Genomic DNA, 6,014 nt, shown 5'->3' with positions numbered 1-6,014 from the left:
AAAACCTAAACAACTGACATTGCCATTCCAAGCAGAGTTTCACCCTTCTAAGTTCCTTGGAGTCAATGAGGTTACAAGCGAGTAGCTCATTTCAAGATTGTGCTGTGAACACTTTCCTAGCAGTAAGCGCCTTTGTATAAACTGGGATTTACTTCTCAGTAGACCTGCTTCAGATTAGTCCCTAAATGCTAGGTTTATAATAGTTTGTTAATTTTCAGTGATCTTCACTCTGCTTTATGCCTTTGTTATGTTTTTCCTTGTCAGCTACTTGAGACAAGTTTTCTGGAGAAAGGCGGCATAGAAATTTTCTCAAGAAATAATACTTCTCTACTCCATTCTCACTGGGGAATCCTAATGGGCCAATAGGAACAGCTACCAGTCTTCCCTCCCTCTGCCACACCCACGCATGTACATTTCAGACAGTTTCCTGTAGTGGGAATATTATTTCCATCAGTCCACAAAAATTCCCCTGCCAGTTAATCTTATACCTATATTAGAAAGAAAATGACTTTCTGCTCATCAGTCCTGCCAATTTACAGTTAAAATATAGTTCTCCATATATCGCAAATACTCCTCTGTCACACTGTGACATTATGACGATAGGGGAGAATGAAGTAGGAAAAATAATTAATTTTCATTTTTCCTGTCAGTTTTCAAGTCCATCCATTTTGTTTGACCAGTGCTTTTGGACAGAAACATAAATTACTAATTTTTTTCCCTGTCTCACATGAAATCGCCAGTGTATTTGACATCTTCTGATTCCACCTTTGGACCAAGTTTTATTTTTGTGCCAGGATTTTTCTTCTAAAGTTCATTCCATTGTATCCCTGCATTAATGGACAAGAGTGTTGGACCCAAAGGGTGGCCTTGGATAGGCTACTTATTCCCAGTTTATTTTCACAAAGATGTTGTAAGGGTATGTTCTGTCCTCTCCTTGAGCTACAGCTACAAAAGGCAAGACAAGGTATATGATAAAATCTGTATACTTTGAATACTACATGCCAACAAAAGGGCTACTGTTGATATGTTCTGCTTGAGAGCAGCTGTGAGTCATCTGGCTGACCATTGTTGTAATTAAGACCCTTGGCTTGACCCAGCAGAACCCTTCTGGTATTAATTTTCTTGGTTTATTTATTTACTTGAGTGGGGTTACTTGGGTATAAACGGCCAAGCTTGGCACAAAGGGTTTTTTCAATTGCTTTCAAAATAATCCAACAGTCTTCTTGAGCATTATCTTTCTTAGACACTGTCACAGAGCCGTGTTTGTTATGACCTTCAGTTGATGGGTTATGACTCTCAGGTAGGTCACAGAGCCCTACCTCCTGGGTTGTGACCAGTGATGGGATTCAGCAAATTCGCACCACTTCGGCAGAACCAGTTGTTAAAATGGTGCTAAACTGTTAAATTATTTGAATTCCACCACCGGAACCGGTTGTTAAATTATTTGAATCCCACCATTGGTTGTGGCCCTCACAGAACTACAGACATTTTTGCTGCTTTTTGGAAAAGTCTGCTGCTTGTGTGCATGCACAGAGAGCAATAGAACCCAAATTCTTCCTCTTTTGCATGAATAGTGTTACCAATCTGGAGACCTGGAGATTTCCTGGTATTACAACTGATCTCCAGACTACAGAGATTAGTTCCTCTGAAGAGAATGTAAGTTTCAGAAGATAGATCAGTAGTTCTCAACCTACCTAATGCAGCGACACTTTAATACAGTTTCTCATGTTGTGGTGATCCCCAACCCTAATTATCCATTTTACAGTTGGAGAACACTGATGCAGAGAGTCTTAGGTGATCCCTGTGAAAGGGTCATTCGACCTCCAAAGGGGTCGCGACCCACAGGTTGAGAACCACTGAGATAGACTCTATATCCTACTGGGGTCCTTTCCCTAACCAAGCTCTGCCCTCCCTGGACTCCATTCCCAAATCTAGAATTTTCCAAGCCAGAAATGGCAATCCTGTGCATGAATCATGAGAGGAGCACCATACAACAAAGCTACCCAGTGGTAGGTTCTTTCGTGGCCCTGACCCTTGGATTTCCCTATGGTACACCTGCTGATGCTTGCCTTGTGTTTTCTGATCTTGTTCCTCTGGTGTCACATGCTTGCAAATGCTAATGCTTGGGGCTTAAAGTTGAGTCCCACTTCTGGAACTACTGAGAAATGCTCAGTCAAAACAAACAATACTGTTTCAATCCTAAAATGTTTACTGTCTGGGAAAGAGGCAAGTGATGGATCAGCTTACACTAATATTTAAATAGCCAGAAGCCCCTTTAAGTCAATTCCTTGCTTTACAAAAGGGGTCTCCAACTTCTCTGAGCCTGTGGGCACCTTTGACGCAAGATGGTGGGTGGGTGCAACTACAAAATGGCTGCCACAGGAGGTGGAGCCAACCACCACATTTTTTTTCTAGAGATCTGAGGTTATGCATAACTCTAACATTTCAGGCAGAAGCTCTACATAACAGAGTGCCTTTCACAATGAGCATATTCTGTAAAAGTATTTTCTGGCTGAGTCATAGCTTACCTTCAGTCATGTAGTATCTGTGTTGTGGTGGAAGCTGATGCTAAAGCAATTTTGAAAAATCTGCCTAACCAATGAGATCAATGATCAATCTCAAGCCCCGCTGGGCACAAGCCACCCCCCCCCCCCACTTTATAAAAGCACTTAGTGGGCACCAGGAAAAGTTTTAGCAGGCACCATGTTGGGGACCCTGGGTTTAAAGCATTATATATGAAGAACCATTGTGATGTAGTGGTTAGAGTGTCTGACTAGAACTTGAAAGACCCAGCTACAAATTCCAATTCAAACATTAAGGCTGTTTCCGCACGGAGGCGGAAGCGGCTAGGTCGGTCCTGGAAAGAGCCGGGACGCGGTGGCGCCCGGCTGACCCGGCGTGTCCCCGGGCCTCCAGCACGTCGCCGAGGCCTGGGGACATGCCCTGGTTCTGCACCGCCTCGCTCCAGCGGGCGCAGGGTATCGTGGTCCCCAGGCCTCGGCGACGCGCTGGAGGCCTGGGGACAAAATAAGTACCGGGAGCGAGGAGGGGGGCTGAGGCATCTCAAAGCCGCTGCCGTTCGCTCGGCAGCGGCTTCAAGGTGGCGTTTCCCCAACAAGAGCGCTTCTGAGCGCTCTGGGGAAACGCCCGGCTTCATGGGGCGGTCCGGGGAGAAGCGAGGCGAGGCGCCCAGCATGATGCAGCTGCGCCCCCTGTGCGAATGGTTGCCTGGGGACGGCGTTTTTGCCGTCCCCAGGCCGCCATATTCCGCCCGTGCAGAAACGGCCTAAGTTTGTTGGATAATCTTGGTTGGGTGACTTTAGGCCAGGCACTCACATGCCCTCAGGCTAGCGTACCTCACTAAATTGTTGTGCTCATAAAATAAAAAAGGGAACACCATATATATACCATATTCAGCTCTTCAGAGGACAGGAAGGATAAAAATCTAATATTGGATTTTCTTCTTTTCTCATTTAAATCATGTAAGTTTGTTCTTGTTGATTCTCCCCCCTTCCTTATTGATAATTAACATTAGCTTTTCAGAGTTTTGTACAACAAAAACTACCCTTTGCCCTTATTTGTTTTTACTAGTAAGTTAACTAGCAGAACACACCTAGAGACACATCAGTCCAGGATCATTCCATAATATCAATTTTTTAAATCTATTTTTTTTCATAAAAGCTCATGCACATTTCAAAACAAATAAAAGTTCATAACGTTCTTAGTTCTTCAACTTTTAACTGCACAGGAGACGCTGACTACAGGGATCTCATTAAGGGTTGGTAAATGAACCACTAAGTAACTTTATGGAATATTTTAAGTGGAATATTGTAATAAATATGGTAAATTGATGTATGCTGAAATTCCCAAGTGATGGCTCGGCTTTCTCTGTTGCCTGCTCTTTCTCTTGTCCCTGCAGGGGGGCTGTATGTTTAACCTGCATGGACAGTTTTGCATAAAGACGAGCTGCAAAGACTGGCACCCGGGCTCAGAGGATTGCAGAAATAGGTTGTCCTACAGAGGCATTGCCATTCAGGTGCCAGGGCTGAGTACACTTGCTTCCCAGTGGAACTTATCTCCAGCTTCCAGTGGCATTCGTCAGCTTCAGCTTGAAGGGCTTTGTTGCCCCCAGGGGCTGGGAACAAAGAGGCTGTGCTCTGCATCTATCACAGAATCCTTGCGAGTGGAATTGGCTAATGACATCTCTAAAATTCCTCTAGGCAAAAGAAGGCGCAACAGTGGCTCAGATGGAGGGCTAATTTATAAGCAGACAAGAGTTTTCTTCCCAAAGTGACAGCTGTTTCAATAGGCGAATTTAAACAAAAAAATAATAATTTGAAATATACTTTTTTCAGCAATTATTTAAAATATAAAATGAGCTGGCACTCCTTTTTTGAATTTTTTAAAAAGGTTGCAGCATCTCATATAGGTGTTTGAGAAACATAACACCCACAACCATCTGTTGAGGAGTTTTATGTTTTTTTATCATTTAGCATTTGTGTACTTCATGTACACTATATACTAAGCCTTACCAAGCTCAGTAGTATTTGTAGTGATGGTTAAACACTCACTAGTTGAACTCATGGTCTGGTTGTGAACAGGGAGTCAGTTTTCCGACAGTCAGTTTGGGCATTTACAAACCAGCTATGGACTTCCTTCTTTGGTGGTTTCTTACCCAAATACTAATCAGAGAACTGAAATTCCTGTTTTTCCTTTAGAAATCTCAGGTGTTCTTTGGACTCTCAGTGGTCCCCTATCCATGTGCAAGCCTATAGTGCCTTGGCTTCTCTTCTGCTGTAAGATTTGGTCACTGATCCCAACATAAGTGTCATAAAAGAAGTGTTAACCCGCTATAAGAAAAAAAGATACAATTAAAGACTTCTGTAAGTCAAAATGACCCAGAGATGAGGCTGCTAGCTGTAATTTTGCATGATTCATTGCTCTAAGAGATTACCTTCCATCCAACATCCACTGGGGCATAGATAAGAATATGTCTCCATCTGGTATGACTGGAGGTTCAATAATTGCCAAGACATGGCATTTCTGTCTTGAAGTGGGTATGAGTTTTTCTGCTTTGGGTCAAGCTACATTGTCCCATGCCCTTTTTGTTCTACCTGGCTGCAGTATCAGTTTTCATACTTACGTTAGTAGAGTTGTGTGTTTCTCTCATTATTAATTGCAACACTTATTACAACAGGGCTTTCCCCCATATTTACTATAATTAATATGAAAATAAAACAAATTCTCTACCTAAATAACCTAAAACAAAAAAAACGCTTTTCTTTTGTTTTATTGCTGTTTTCTTTTGTTCTTGAAGTCTCTTCCTCTATTGGTTTCAATTTTTACAAGGCAGATGTTTTCCTAATAAGGACACAGAGAGAATACAAACCCTAGCCATTATCGGAGCAAATCTGCTTCAAGGTCCTCCGGCTGCAACCTGCTCGTATGACTTACCTGCCTGCTTACCTGTACCATCCAACAACACCCTCAAGAAAACTGAAGTGTCCTTAAATTGTCTTAAGAGGGGGTGATTTCTACCAACGTCTCCATGCCATATTATCCCGTTGAGCCCTCTTAAGTTCATTTCTGGTGTCAGAGAAGCCTCAGAAGCAGCACAGTGAAGGTCTACGCCACAGAATAAAATTGCCAACCTCCAGGTGGTAGCTGGATCTCTCCTGCTATTACAACTGATCTCCCAAAGACAGAGATCACTTCCCCCGGAGAAAATGGCTGCTTTGGAAGGTGGGCTGTAGGGAATTATACCCTGTAAAAGAGTGTCTCTTTTCTCCAAAACCCTCCTCAGGCACCTTCCCCAAAATCTACAGGTATCTTTCAACCTGGAGCTGGCAATCCTACTACAGAGGAAGGGGAGAACTAGCAGAAATTGCTGCCCTCCTCCAGTCCATGATTACAGAATTCCACCATACTCACAAGTACCTTTAGGTTATCATTTGTGTCTGCATGCTGAAAGTAAGAAAAAATGTTTTTCTTCCATAACAAGGCTGTTTCTAAAA

Source organism: Sphaerodactylus townsendi, linkage group LG05 (assembly GCF_021028975.2).
Source record: "Sphaerodactylus townsendi isolate TG3544 linkage group LG05, MPM_Stown_v2.3, whole genome shotgun sequence".
NCBI classification, from domain to species: Eukaryota; Metazoa; Chordata; class Lepidosauria; order Squamata; family Sphaerodactylidae; genus Sphaerodactylus; species Sphaerodactylus townsendi.
The sequence above is the reverse complement of the archived record's forward strand: the minus strand, read 5'-3'. Positions refer to the sequence as shown.